We start from the raw sequence: 16905 nt of genomic DNA, 5'->3' as shown, positions 1-16905 counted from the left end.
TTTTTTTCTAAAAAAAGGAGGGGTAGATCACCTTTACGTCTAATTTTGCCTATCCTCATGAGCCATTGGCCTGTGCAAAGATCTTATCAAACAGAAAAAAGGAGAGATTTGACAAAATACAAGGTACTGATAAATATTGCCTTGGTCATAGACAGGATTTTATCTCAACTCAGATTCAAAGTCCGGCGGCTCAGACAGTTCAGACATCGGCACTTCCTCGTCTATATAAAAGTTTTCCATTTTTCATGAAACAGTTATAATAAATAAAATTTCAAACAACTGTCACTAAAACCAACTTTTGTTTTGTTTACACTTAGCAAACATATACTAAAGCTTGAAATAGACTGGTATCATATTAAAAATGCTTGGTTAAAAACATCTTTCTTTAGATCTGCATAATTTATTGTGAGGTAGACAAGATGTAACAATCTATAACATAAGGACATAAAATGTTTGGAAATACTGAAATGCGCATTATGGGGAATGCCAACAGGTATGGTATTAAATGTGCCCAATCTATTGTTAATTTTATGTGCTATACCGACCTTAATCCATTAAAATAAGTTTAATTTACACAAAGTATTCTCAAAAAATTCTTAGAATGATTTTTCTACATTTAAGCAGAGGTTCGATACAGAAGAAACTTCCCTCTCACGGTTGGCAGCACTGCTTGTAATAACACAAGTCAAGATTAGCATTCCTTCTGTTCTCAACTTGAACTTTACTGATAGTTTCTATAAAGTCACTATGTTAAATCGTTGGATTTTTGTGCCATGTATAGAGCAAAATGTAAATGCCAAGTTTTCCACTTAGATTGAAAAATCTTCATCTGAGACCCTTGAGTTGCTCAAGAAAGCATATAGAGAAGATTTAATAAAAGAAACTGCATTTTATGAGTGTTTCTGTAAAGGTTACACAAACATCGAAGATGAAGCTCAAAGTGGCAACCATACACATCAACCGCACATGATAAAATTTATCACATTCTATAAATTATGCCTACTACAGTGAAGTAAGAATCATGCTTTTGTACTTGGAATTTCACATGGAAGTATGTGTTTACAGCATTATTCATGAAGAATTGAACATGCGTTATGTTTGTTTGCATATGGTTGAAAAATTTGTCTTGGGTAAAAGCTGTGTTAAAGATATGTTATAGCGGTTTTTTCTTTAGACGAGCATGGTTTATTTGTAAATAAATATATTCCTGAAGGTCAAAAATTTAATAAATAAGTCTATGTAAAGATTCTGTTATGACTAAAAGATCAGAAGAAAATGAGCAAACATGAAGAGGTTTTTGTAGCGTGGTAACACTCCACCACATTGTGCCTTGCCTGTGAGGCCCTGCCTTCCCAAGCACATGTGACATCCCCATTCTCTGGTAATGAAACCAGTTGATTTTAAATTTTTAACAAATTAAAATTGAAAGGACGTTATGTTGACACAGAGGAGGAGAAGAAAAATGTGATGATCCAAATGAAAGAGCTTTTGAAAGTGGATTATAATATTCTATTGAACAATTGTATGAAAGATGCCAATGGCACAGTGTAGTGGATAAAAAGATTATTGGAAGATAACTAGATCAAGCAATGTCGAGCGTGGCTGCTGCTTGGATGGGTGACCCCTGAATCATTCTGTCTTTGCAAGCAACCCACCTGCCTGGGTCAAGTCTGTGACAGCATTAGATTCCAGACACTACACTAAGAGGAAGGTGAACTGGAGCTAAACTTAACACTCACAAAAAATCGTCATTTTACTTTCATTTGGAAATTTGATTATTATTACTAGGTATAAACGTTTTATGTTATACTAGCTGTTACCCTACTAGCTTTCGCACGCAATTTTTAGAACTGAAGTCCTTACAAAAAGCAATTATGATGTAATATGATGGGAGTCCTACAAACATTTTAAAATGTAAGTAGGCATACATCAGGTAGATATTATTAAGTTCATGGTAAATAGTATCAGAGTTTAACTTAATTATTATATGATGTTTGGCACGTGTAGGAGCATTTCTGGCTCTAATTAATTATATACATAACATCACAGCTGAATCTGCCTTGTAATCCCGATCAAGAAAACACAAATCTCGGATCACACAGGTCTCGGAAACTTACTTTGGTCAAAAAGCGTATATTTCCAGTCCTTGTCATAATATATTTCAGGTCTAAGATATTTCCAGTACCATAGTAGAGTTTGCGTTGTTGTTCTGAAGAAAAAAAAATACTTACATAGGACTGAGATGCCTACTTCGGTTAAAAAGTGCCCACTTAAGACCGTTTAAATTCACTTACCTACTATGTCACAGGTTAGGTTGCCATATTGCCTCGATTAAAATACTATATACGTTCGATTATATAGTTCTCGGAAATCTATTTTGGTCAAAATCGTGTTGGGATAGTTGAGTTTGCTAGGACTGAAAAGCCTATTACGACCTAGGGGAAAGTCCTACCTACTTCTTATGTATTTCCTGTATAAGGTGGAAATCCTTATTAAGGTTACGCAACATTCCAAAACAATCGTTATTAAAGTTTTGCGTTACACTTGTTTTTTGGACTGTAGCCAGGGAAAGAATGAATCGTTAAGGTATGTTAGTCTTCATTTCTCTGTTTTTCCGTAAGCCATTGTTAAAATGTAATATAATAATGTCAAGGAAGCCCACCAGTTTAAAGTAACTTATGTGAAAACATTCATAACTGTGTTCATTAAGGTTAGTTTTATAACAGTATTTAATTCATTAGATGATTTTAACCCGTTTCTGCCCAAATTATTTTTTTGTCAGATTTTTTGGTGGCCTTTGGTTATTTGCTTTATTATCAGTTATTTACTATAGTTTTAGTATGAAATATGTAAAATTTAATAATAACAATAAATTATAGCATGTCGACATATGTCGACAGTGGGCATGAACGGTTGCAGTTAGAGAATAGAGGCTAATGTAGACATTTGTCGACAGTGGGAATGAAAGGGGTGGTTTTAAAATAAGTTAAAAAATGAAATAATGATGCTTTTATTGTTCCATTACAGTATTTATGAATAGATTACATATCAGAAAGGATTGTATAAGAGATTACTTCCTCAGGAAGTATGGAAAAGCCTCCGCACAAAGCACATGGCATCCAACTTGACAAGTCTTGCACCGTTTCCTTGTTGCTTTGGAACACAGTGCGCAGCGAATTTGCTTTTGAACTGTTTCTAAATGATGATCTTTTCCACTGAATCGATTTCAGGCAACACCCTACTGGATACTGTCTGGCTTGGCCGTCCTGCAGAGGATCGATGGCTTGTGCATGTTCGCATGTACGTACGGACAAATGTAGCGGGTGAATCCAAGAAGATCTAATTGTTCTTCAGCTCCTTTTGGCGTCATTCTGTATAAAATCCAAGCATTATTCATACTCACATTCAGCATGTATGCAAACCATTGGCCAATACCACTTTTTGTTGCGAATATGAATACGGTAGGTAGATACATTTTCATCTAGCCTATCCACCCCACCCATATTCATATTGTACCAATTGACACAGTTTGGCTGTGGCACAACGATGTGTTTTTTATTGCTAGAGGACCAACGCTTTGCTTTCCCCTCAGGATGAACGCCTGTTGCTGTCGAACGCAATAGTAAAAACACTGTTGTCCATGTATCTTACAAGTGTTATGTTGGTGTCTGTGTCAGTTATTTGATGGAAAGTACCTCTTGGTTCTTTCTTGAGATCTTGAGGTTTACGAAGAGGGGCATCCTCAACTCTGTCTACCCTTATGGTCCCTGTACCATGATATCCCCTGTTTTTTAACGCTTCAAGCAGTTTTAAAGATGTAAAGAAGTTGTCGAAAAACAAACTATATTTTTCTGTCCTGTGGGAGTTCAGATATAAGATCAATGACAACTGAGCCTCCCACACACCGAAGCTCAGGAATAGTTGCTCCAGTCGCTTTGCCCTGATACGGTTCCGCTTGAATAGCGTAGCCTAACCTTGTAGCTAATATCCAAACTTTATATCCGAATCGGATAGGCTTCCCATGGATATGTTTGTTTCAACCCGTGCCTTCCAAAATAAGGTACCATGGATTCATCAATGGATAAGTAAATGTCACCTGGGAAGTAACGAAGCCATCGCTCGTTCAGCATGCACATAACAGAGCGAACTTTGGCAAAACTTGTCATCTTTGTCTAATTTATCATTTTCACAGAAGTGAATGTTTTTCAAGATATCCTGAAAACGATTACGTGAAATTGCCACGTGAAACTGCTTCATGATGTGTGTCCTCTGCCGTTTCCCAGTACATTCTGTAACGAGCCATAGTGTTGTATCCTGATAGAAAAAGAATGGCGAAAAACAGACGTATTTCATTTTTTGATGTAGAAAAGTTTTATGTTTCCTTTTTCTAGGGAATATTGATTAGTGCAATAAACAATGTACTCTACGACCTCACCTCGTCATCAAAGAACATTTCAAACAGTTCTACAGGAGAATAATCATTTGACAAGAAAATTCGCACGAGTAAACTCTATAGAGCTTACATCTGCAATGTCTTTTTTCTTCCCATGTACGTTTTGACTTATTTCCTTTCACCTTCTTTTTTGTTCTAACCATCTTTTATTTGTTTTCTTTTTTTAGTTCTGCTCTCTAACGTATTTTTACTAACTTTTCCTTGGGTTTCTTCTTCAAAAACAACATCTACGCTTACTACACTGTCATCTTCGTCCACAGGTTCCTCAAATTTCTTATCTTCTACTTGTTCCACTTCTTCTTGGTCACTTTTTTCTTCAGGTATTCCACCAATTCTTATTGTAACTAACCCATCTTCAGTTAATTTTCTTCCTATCAGCTCACCACCAGCTCTGAGTTGGTTGCCAGATAAATGATTTATGTTGCCACTATCATCGTCATCGGAATCACAGTCACTGAGGGCTGGATTATCTGGTGGCTCAATAAAAAATGTTGGATCTATAATATTTTCACTCTCTTCCAATATATTAGCGATGTCAGCTACCGTCAACCTAAAAAAAACAATTTGTTGTAATGGACATCGACCCCTACCGCTGGTGCCCCACTGTCGACATTTGTCGACATCAATATTTAATGATTGTAAAATCGATACCCCTAAAACAATATTTTACACGTTCAAAACACAGTAATACGTCATTACACATATCTTATATCACTATAAATAGCGTACGGTAAATAATATTATTATTTACAAGGTTGTAATACACTTACCTGTCTATCAGTGACATAGTGAGGCTGAGAGTCAATCAGTAGAGTTGTTGACACAAAAGCACCAAACTAGCCACTGCCGCGCGGCGCATCAACCTGCTAGTTCAGAGATACCAACATAACAGCGGGATATTATCGTAAGAGTCCTAGACAATCAAAATTTCCCACAAAAAATATTAAGTTTGCGTGTCGACAAATGTCGACAGTGGGAAGAAACGGGTTAATTCGTCACTGGCGCAATCTGGAGTAAAATTTATATATTAATGTTTTATTTACTATTTGCATTACACTACCGATCAAGCACTGTTTACTTATTATTGATAAAATTTAAATGTCAACAGATGTTTCAGAAAGTTTGTCGAATTATAGCTGTCAACAGCTGTTTAGTGCCAGTTTAATTTGAATTATGAAACGTTACTACGTTTTGTTCTTATTATAACATTTAAATGTAAACAAACTAATTTTTCAATTTGAATTCGACTTTATTTGGTGAAATGAATGTGTTATGGGTGGTAAAAAGCACTCTAAATGTTAATTCAGACCAAAGGCTATACCTGTTCCAAATTTCAGCACAATCCGTATAGCAGTTTCAGCGTGATTCGAGGACAAACCTCCAAACATCCAAATATCCAAACATTCAAAATTTTGCATTTATAATATTAGTGGGATAGGTTAGCTATTATGTTATAACACATGCATATTTCTCATATACAAGACTTTCAAAGAGTTAAAATCATTTTACACAATTTAAACTTATAAAGGAATGATAATCTCATCATCTCATGTCAACTATATTATGTGTGGATTGATTGTTAAGGATATAATTTAACGTTATAGAAAAGTACTTTGGTTATTTATTTAAATCGATTGCTAGATCTTACAAAATGTGTAAGAAGCCATGAAACATTTCACTGTGTAATTTCTGAACTGCATGTGTATGTTTATGTTTGTATATACAGTACAGTAAAGTTGTGTATATTTTGGATAGCTATACACTATTAACCATGTTTAACAGCAGTCAAAAATAGCTTGAAATATTTGGCTCAAATGATGAGTGTAGCTCCATTTCACTTTCTGCTCTGTGTAGCGCCAATCTGACACTATCAATACACGCTTTGGATTGCACGCGTATAAAAATAATAAAATCTAGAATATTTGTGATGAGTATGTATGCCAAAAATGGTTCCGCTGTATCAATGTGCAAGCACTTTGTATTACCAGGAAACAGTTCCCCAGTATCAGTGCAGAGTGGACAGGTATCATGTACGATTCAAGAATATGGTGACAAAGTTAAGTCAGAGATGTCATGCAATAAAACATAGAACATAATCAAAGTAAATACTCTTCCTTTAGCCTTTTTTCTCTAAATGAAGTGAACGTGAACATGGTATGACTAGGTAGAAAATACTTAGATCCGACTGGATTTATAAAGAATTTACTACTGCACAATATTTTTCCCTGAATTATTATTTATATAGTTTCCTTGGTGCGACTTGCTTTTCTCTCCCTACCAACCTATCATGCGTAGAGCAATATATGATTCGCTCACATTCACTACTAGCTAACTATAAGGAAACCTATAAATCCAGAACAACTGTTAAAAAAATTTAAGGAAAAACTGACAAGAAGTCTACCAGTAAAAAAATAAAATATACTGATTGGGAAGGAGGTTTTTTTTTACTTTACTTCACCATAAAGAAAATCCTGTTTTAGGCAGGTACTAGTAAATCTTAATGTGTACAGAAATGAAGTTAAACAGTTGTCTCTTCAGATAACTTTAACAAAAGATAAAGTTCAAAAACTTATATCTGAAAGTACAGAATACTCACAAACATCCTCTAAAAGGCCAACAACATTTTTGAGGAAAGAGACTCAGAGACTAATGCTGTATGAATAGAACGAATGAACAAAGGAAATGTCTACACCACAAATTCAGCTTCTTGTGTCGTCGTAGGAAATGCAAAATTGCAATGTAAAATTGAAAAGAAATCATTTCGTAAAAATTAAAAAAAAGCAATTTATTGATGTAACAGAAAGTACAGATAACTTTTTAAAATTGAGAATTGTTTAAATTAAATTAAAATGCAAACCTTTATCCTATTCCTTACCCTGCAAAATTGAAACAAAACAAAACTGTTTGTTTTCACAAATATTTGTTTTAGATGTACCTATATATAGATAGGGCTAATGAGAAAAAAAACAGTACTTTAAGCAATAGCAAAAACCAACACTGAAACAAACAATAGTTAGCCTGCAATAATTTTACCGTAATATTCATATTATGAATTGTAACATTTCTCTAATACTGCTCACTTTGAGTTAGACCAAAGAACTGGAGGATGGCACTTGTAGTGTTTTCCAAACCTAATTCCTACAGACCTATTAACCTAACCACCTTCATGGTAAAAACTATAGAAAATAATAAATAGACATATAATAGTCGAAACCTTACTGGTACATTCACTTAGTCCATATCAAAACACATATGGGTAAGGTAAGTCAACTACCACTGCTCTCCACAGCTTAATGGAAGCGATGGAGGGCACCTTCGAAGAAAAGGAAGCACTAGTCAGCGTCTTTAAGGATATTGAAGGAGCTTTCGACCGAGCAACATATCAATCCATGGATGCAGCTCTAGAACAGTTTGGAGTTCCTCCAAATGTCAATTGGAAATAGCCCTCCTAAAAAGTAACAGCTAAAAAGTTCGAGGATGAATCGGCCACAATCACGGTCCGGAAAGGTTGCATACAGGGAGGGGTTCTGGCTCCCCTTTTATGGGCGGTGATGGTTCACGACTTCTTAATAAAAGCAGAAGAAAGGGGAATAAGTCTACTATGCTACAATGATGACCTGGTGCTTATGTTCAAGGGAACAAATAAAGGCACGCTGTAACGCCTTACTCAAGAACCCCTAAACTTTATAAGCAACTAGTTTAACAAGTTTATGTGCCTCTCGTTATTAAACGAATCGATCGATCGTTGTTAAACGAACAATCTCTCCATAACAAAGCAACTAATGTGATGGGGAATGTTACGGATTAACCTAACAAGAACCTTTACCAGGAAAAGAAAGTTCCAGCTTGTACGGCCAGTTCTGGAAGGTATAACTATAACACATTCAGATGCAATCAAGTCTCTAGGGGTAGTCCTGGATCAAAGGCTAACATGGCGTTTAGGGCTTCTAAAAGACTCTTTGGACTGAAACCCAAAACGATTTATTGGATCTATGAAGCCATAATAAATCCAATGGTCACATGTGCTGCTTTAGTGTGGTGGTGGAAAGTAGAACAAAAAACAGCTGCCAAGAGGCTACATAGTCTTCAAATGTTAGCCTGCGTAAGCGTCACAGGGGCATTGAGCTCCTGTCCAACTCTGGCACTTGAAGCGGTACTGACATGCACTCTTCTGAAATAGGAGGTAGAGAAGACAGCCGCACTATGTGCTATGAAACTACTGGGTAAAAAGGTCTACCTCCTCAGAAGGGCATATGAAAATAACTCAGGAATTTCCTAAAGCTGAAATGTTAACCTACGTATCAGAAAGTATAGTTAAGAAATACTCCTCTGATAAACCATACCTAGTCTCTGTTTAATATAGGGGAAAAGGAGTAATAAGGAGGCCTATTCTACTAAATGAGTCCAGAAGTTTTAAACAGATTGGATCACGCCTTAACTCTAGGGCAGGATTTGGAATACACGGTCCAGGAGTGCCCCTGGGCCAAAACGGTAGGTCTTCCAAGCAGAAGTCATGGCAGTAGAATCATGTGCCAGAAGTCTCATTCAAATGAGGCCAAAAGGAGCAGAATACTTAATCCTCTCTGTTAGCCGGCTGCACTGAAGACACTTGACGCCTGCTCGTTTGCTTAGATAGCAGTATGTGAATGTAAGAATGTTCTAGTGGAACTAGCTAAGAAGAACAGAGTTACACTTGGTTGGGTGCCGGGTCACGAGGGCATTCATGGAAACGAAAAAGCAGATATCCTTTCCAAAATAGATACAGAATCCCTTATGGTACGACCTGAGCCAGCCTTTCTCCTACAGCAAAACTCTCGTAAACGATTAGATCCTTAAACTGGAGTAGGGCCTCAGGACTAAGACAATCTAAAATATGTATCCTTGACAATGCTAAAGAGTGGGCAGCTCTTCTAGAACAAAGTAAGAAGGACATAAGATTGATATTAGGAATGTTGACAAGACATGGCTCCCGTAGGAAACATCTGATGAAGGTTGGGCTTAGTCAAACTGATGACTGGAAACTCTTCGGAGAAGCAGAAGAATCAGCGGAACACATACGGCTAAATTGTCCTGCCCTATCTAAAAGTAGAAAAACTTCCTAGAGACGTATCTTCTTAGTCCCAAGGATATCGGAGAACAGGAGCCCTCAAATTTGATTGGCTTCTGTATAAGTCTCAGATTCTGAGGGCGCAAACATAAGTAAGAGATGCGTAAATGTCCTTTATCGACTACGTGCGGAGGCAACCGTCTCTTTTCCTCAAATATACCACGAGTAAAATGCCAATTAATGAAAAAAAAAATTCACTTGGCCAAACACTCTCGATAATCAGTCTATCTTCAGCAAGCAAACCTATTGAAATTTCTCTTTTTGGTTCCGCGGTTGTTTGAAAGAATTTTTGAGCCATGGTGCTGTACCACAAGCTGAATTTCTGAATAGACATTACAGCCCCATCAGCCTTGAATATGACATCTCTGACTTTCATTATTAATACAGATTCTTAAATTTTAACTTATCCCAGCAAACACACTAGCCATTCAACAATAATTTGTGTAGTAGACCATTTATAATGATGCCACACGATAATAGCTATGCATATTCATGGTTCTGTTTTAGAAAATGAAAATCATAAGATGTTAAGAGCAATATTAAATTATATATTTTTGGTTGTTGTAAAGATCTTCAAAAATTTAAGAAAAGCTGAAAAATATTTTAGATGAACCATCAAAACCAAACTTCTCTGTTACGCCGGCAGAGCGGAGCCATCTGATTGCTGGTGTCATAAACATAAAGCTGACCAGCACTGTAGCGGTATAAAGTTATCGTTGCAGCCATTGCCGCATACCATGATTGCAACCTATGGAGATGCAGCTGACGCAACTGTAACATCAACACTAAAGACAACAGCTGTGTAGATGTAGCGACGATAGCAGGTGCTAGTGCTAGTGATCCTGTTATCTGATTGCTGGTGTAATAAAAAAGCTGTCCAGCGCTGTAACTGTACGAGTATAAAGTAATCGTTGTATGTTCACTGGATGTGTATTCCTTACAGCTAGTATCAAACAAATGCTGATAAATAAACACACAAGTTCCTCAATTTAGCCACATTGGATTGTACAGGGTGATTCATGAAGTTCTCCCCCCACTTCTACAGCACATTGTACTAGTAAAAATAATGAAAAAATGTTATAATAAACATAGGTCCGAAAACGCTTTGTTAGCGAGTTTACAGCTAGCGAAAGATTTCGCTTGAATTCCTGGGTAAAGAGTAAAATAAAGCCATACCGAACTTTTGGAAAGGTTAATTAAGTAAGAAATATCGTGGATTCTCTTATGTATTTTTACCTGATAAAGCTAATAAAATAGGTTTCAGAACTGTACCTGTAGTAGTTTTTTTTGAGGGATTCAGGGTTAAATGCAAAAGATTGGGGCACGAAACAATGCTTTTTTAAGTTTGATGTACACCTTAATTTAACTTTGTTAAATTGGTAATAAATACATAAAATCAACAAACATTAATTGTAGAGAATTTAATTCTGAGAAAATTGATATAATCAAAGTCTAAAATAAAATACCAGTCTAGAAATAAGTACCAAAAAATCGATTATATTCAGTATAATACATTACTAGTTTTAAGCAAAATTAATCAGGATGGGCCAACCGTACGCACCTTTTTATAATAGATGTTCGAAAATGAGGCCATCATTATCAATACATTTTGCAGCACGTTTGTGTATTGCTTTTGTTGCGTTTCTTAATTTTTCAGGACTTCCCTGTATCTGCACAGCCGAATCCATAATACGGGCAATTAATTCATCACGAGAATTCACTTTTGTCTTGTATACAATGTCTTTTCATCCATCCCCAGATGCAATAATCCAATGGAGATAGATCTGGTGATCTTGGTGGCCATGGGTGAGGCCCTCCACGACCAATCCAGTGTCCAGGAAATTGATGATTTAAGTAAGCAGAAACGGCACGTGAAAAGTGTGGAGGTGCTCCGTCATGCTGGAAGTACAAATTTTGTCTGAGATGTAAAGGAACATTCTCTAACAGCTGCGGCAACTCTTCTTGAAGGAAATGCAAATAGAACTCAGAATTTAGGCGTCCAGGTAATATGAAAGGTCCAATCAGCCGATTGTGCAAAAGGCCACACCAGACATTGACGCTAAATCGGTGTTGAAAGTTCTGTTCCACTACCTCATGTGGATTTTCTTCTGCCCATGAGTGTTCATTGTGCAAGTTATTGACACCATCCCGAGTGAATTGTGCCTCATCCGTAAACAAAATACGCTTTGTAGAGTTGATTATTAATATTCAAAAAGTTGCAAAACTCCAAGCGAAGCGGACCATCCCCCTAGCTGTAGATGTTGAACCTTTTGTTTATGAAACGATAAAATTTGTTTCGATTAAGTGACCTCCACACCGTTGACTGCGAAACTCCTATCCGCCTAGATATACATCGTGTACTTACACCTGGACTGCGATGAACAGCATTAATAACAATATCATCATCAAGTTGGACAGCTCGTTCATAATTGGGTTCTAGTAACTTGGTAGTGATCCTGTTTCCTGAAGAGTACGAAAAGTTCCTGAAATTGTTTTGGTATCTGAATCCTCCTATTAGGGTAACGTAGTTCATATTCTTCTACAGCAGCTCTAGCATTACCATTACAGTAACCCAAAATAAAAACCATATCAGCGTATTCCTCTGATGTAAATAAGTAAGGCATTTTTTCGCTGAATAAACAATCGAATTATAACTCACAGAAAAATTGCATTTAATAACACGATTCACAGAACCCGATCTCCTGCTGTAGCTTGCAAAACACCACTAATACACAGTTCTAACGTAACAGTACAGAATACCATTGTTGATCAGCTGTTTATTCGTGCGTTACCAACTTAGAAATTAATAAAACAAAAAACTGCATTTCGATGATTAGTAAACAATAATGGGAAAATGTTTGCTTCATTTTATTTTCGAACATTTGATGTAAAATTTTTATTAAAAAAAAATACAACGTAATAAAACATGATATTTTTATTTACAAACAAATTTATTTTAACAGTTAATCTTGTTTTCTCAATTTATCTCATTATTAAGGAACAAACATTTTGTTTTTGTTTTATTTTAACTAAATACCGTACGGAATTTCTTTACAGCTAGTAATGTATTATACTGAATAAAATCGATTTTTTGGTACTTATTTCTGTTTTATTTTAGACTTTGATTATATCAATTTTCTCAGAATTAAATCTCTCTACAATTAATGTTTGTTGATTTTATGTATTTATTACCAATTTAACAAAGTTATTGTACATCAAACTTTAAAAAAACATTGTTTCGTGCCCCAATCTTTTGCATTTAACCCTGAATCCCTCAAAAACTACTACAGGTACAGTTCTGAAACCTATTTTATTAGCTTTATCAGGTAAAAATACATAATAATCCACGATATTTCTTACTTAATTAACCTTTCCAAAAGTTCAGTATGGCTTTATTTTACTCTTTACCCAGGAATTCAGGCGAAATCTTTCGCTAGCTGTAACTCGCTAACGAAGCGTTTTCGGACCTATGTTTATATAACATTTTTTCATTATTTTAACTAGTACAATGTGCTGTAGAAGTGGGGGGAGAACTTCATTAATCACCCTGTATAATACGTTTTTCATAACAAAAACAGACCCCACACACACACACACACACACACACACACACACACACACACACACACACACACACACACACACACGCACGCACGCACGCACGCACGCACACACAATATATATATACCTATTAATATAAACTTTTTAAATAAATTTCTAATTTTAAAATATCCATATTTGGTGAGAAAGTTGTCTGGAATTTGTATTACCTACAGTTTTAGAGCTTCCGGATGGTCCCCTCAAATTATTAAACACACTTTTTCAAATTTACTCTGACTATTTCCCCCAAATTGTGATAATCTGTAAGTTTTAATACGTTGTCTTTATTGCAAAGCAAGCCGTTTATGGTGTCTTCGTTAAATGCTGTTTGCTACTTACAATACACGTACTATGTTAAATCTTGCATACCATGATGCAATATTTTCTCATATATAATTTTGATCTGAATTTGTTTGTTCCACTAACATGACTATTAAGCTAAGCCACTTCAGCGTAAGTTCACAGCTGGCCGGTGCTGAAGCATGGTGATGCAGTAAGAAAAGCTATAACTTAACTCACAGAAAAGATAAGAACACAGAATTCTTACCAGAACACTATTCGTATCGCGATCCGACGGTCCGACCTAAGAACTACTATTGTTGGGGCATTATTGCATCACTACTGAATTTTGTGGACTGTTCCTAGCGTTTGCACTGATAATATAATCAATTAATTGAAGTTAATATATAATAACTAACTGCTAAACTCAGTGAGGAGACAACTATTGTAATAGTTGTCAGAGCAATCGTCAACTCTAAGGTGTGATTAAACGTGTCACAGCTTTCTACATTGGATGAATAAACAAAGCCTTCAAGCTTGAACGCACAAATAACATTTGTGCTCAGGAAGTTGTGGAAGGTCAAGAGCCGCACTCGACATTTATGTTTTCCGTGCCGCCGTCAGTTACAAGAGACAAGAGAATCTGCTGACTGAAGGAACAATATGCAGTAATGACTGGTAACTAGCTCTTCTGGGTGGCACTAGAGCCGACGTCCTTGCGAGCAATTACAAGCATTGTGCGCCAATTTTAGTGGGGCTGTCTCTTAAAATGTGAAACTACCTCATAAAGCGTCAAATCAAAATGTTTTTGCACGTTTTATGCTAGCAGAGTTTCTCTGTATATGAGCCGACTTTGAGACACTCTTTTTTAAATAGAATCTTATCACGCACAGATCCTCCAGCTGGTCAAGTAACACCCGAACAAACTAACTCAACATTCAAAGCATACCTAGCCTAAAAATTATGTTAAGTACTGAATAAGCTATCATTCTGCCACGGCCCACAGGCCATTTTAAATCCCGCAGAATCTAGGTAAAGCGTGGTTTAAAATTCATTACCAACGTTAGATTATTTACGGACAGGATTACGGACATTTACCACCAGTACGTGTCACAACAGGAACGCGTAATTTCAAGAACTGATTCTATTATCATTTTTGTATTCAATTCAAACACATAAGGGTAATATGTGCAAACAGTAAATAATTCAAACACTACAATAGACATACCAAAGCCTAAGTAACGATAGGAAATGCCCGCCGTCCTATCCTGTTTGTAAATCCGTTGTTAAAAATATCCCATGTTTGGTGTTTGTGTTACCAATAAATATTGTTAGAGATTCACACCCCAATGTAGTGACAGACCCATGCCACACACCCGCCTATGTACTTACTCATGCGAAAGGTATGCTCCGGAATATATACCTATTATACTCTGCTGATACATATTGACCATGCAGAACTACAAAGAGAAATGAGTCAGCCTAAGTAGCCTAAAACATATTGAAAGACAAAAATCCTGTCGTATATCTACTCCAAATCATCGATACCTCCCATGTATGAAAATTTATCTACAGACAAAATTCATCAATCTCCATATTTGTATAGCATAAATCATCTTTTATATATCACTTTGAGATACAGGTTCTTCTAACGTTCAGCCAAATTCTATGGAGGAACATGCACCACCATCGAACTCTATCTTGTCTATATACAAATAAAATGATACAGTGGAGAATCGAAGGATTCGAAAGAACGCATCAAAGTAACTGCATTAGATGTGTTCCTATATCACATGTTAACATTTCAAATTACTGTACTTAGTTTCTTTACACAGTTGTTTACTCTCAGATTTTCCCGTTGAAATCATGATTATCCATAAGATAATCTAAAAATGATCACTAAAACTCCATGGAAGGACACGCACAATTAACATTGAACTCGGTGTTGCGTATATAGGAATGAAGTTTCGTGTAAAATATTAGGTATATTGGTCAGTTCACAAGGTATCATGCGGGCAGACAGACAAATATCATTTTTGTAATGCCCTAAGTGATAGCCTCGCAAAAGTGAATTAACAGTGTTAAAGGAGATATTTTTATTTCAATATGCCACAACTCGGACAACTGTTTATAACTGCGTCAATAGTTAATTATAAGGTAGGTAAGAGTATGCCACACCATGGATCGCGTAACAGGCTTCGCAGAGGCTGAATGCAAGTTACTACATGTCATGTTGAAGTGTAATAATATTGTACTCAGTTTGTTTACAAATTTATTTATTCTCCAGTGTTCTTATTGCCATCATGGTTACCCATAAGACAAATGTAAAATGTTCACTAAAGCTCTCTAGAAACGAAGCTTCACGTAACATTTTAAGTCCATAGGAGCTCATTCTTGAGATATCGTGCGGAAAGACGTAAAAAATTGAAAATTTGTGTCCTTAGATAAATAATCTTAGCCAAATTTATCGCTCAGCCAACAAGATATACAACTTGAAATGACAAATAAACCCAACGGAAATAACGTTTTTATCTCAGGTAATACAAATAAATAATTAAATTTCAACATATTATAACACCACAGACAAGTGATAAGGGGTTCAAAACCCGCTACAGAGTTGTAAATAACACAGAAAAGATCAAACCCAGAAGGCTCATGAAATGACAGTTCATAGCACAACCATGCGGTCAGTACTACCACAACCATATCTAGTTCTTCAATTGTAAATTATCTGGTCCTGGTTACTAAATCACTTGGAAGCAAGTAATATCCAGTGATGAAATACAATCCAGGCCCAGACGCCTCACTGAATGTAGTTCGCTAGTGTTTCGCTAAGCCCCGACAACGGTAGTACTAGGAGACAACGCTGGCCGTAGGATCGCACTATGAAAAATTGTTTCGATGAACCTTCTGTTTGACCTTTTCTGTAAGTGAGGTGATCGTAGATTGCATATCCTCAACAACGAAATCCAAGTACGTAACATCCAAGTACGTAATATAAGAGTACGTACATACAAGAAGGTACCTGTACGTTGATGTTCTGTAAGCAATTCTTTAACTGCTTGTGATTACTTATATTCGAATTACTTTCACTCTACTAAGCACTCTACACTTTTGTTTTCGCTTTTTTACTTTTTTAAAAATATTTAAAACTTTACGTATTTCACAGTCGTTGTCCTTTACTTAAGTCCTACGTTATATATAATACTTTCCTTATGAGCAGTCCCGAGGGGACCAGTCGTTGCTGCAATAAAAATCTCAAAATAAATATTTTTGTTTTTAACATCACAATTACCGGTATTGTTTCTCACACATAATTCCTCGACGATCGCTGATATAGTAATCGGGTTTCAATGTAACGCTGAGCTCAGTTAATCTATGCACTGTGTGGGGTTGGGTAAGTCACTGTACAGGGAGAGACTATAGTGATAAGCTATCCTGTAGTATCACTGTAGTGTGTCGGAGG

The sequence above is a fragment of the Homalodisca vitripennis genome, chromosome 1, assembly GCF_021130785.1.
Source record: "Homalodisca vitripennis isolate AUS2020 chromosome 1, UT_GWSS_2.1, whole genome shotgun sequence".
Lineage (NCBI taxonomy): Eukaryota > Metazoa > Arthropoda > Insecta > Hemiptera > Cicadellidae > Homalodisca > Homalodisca vitripennis.
This window is presented reverse-complemented; position numbering follows the sequence as displayed.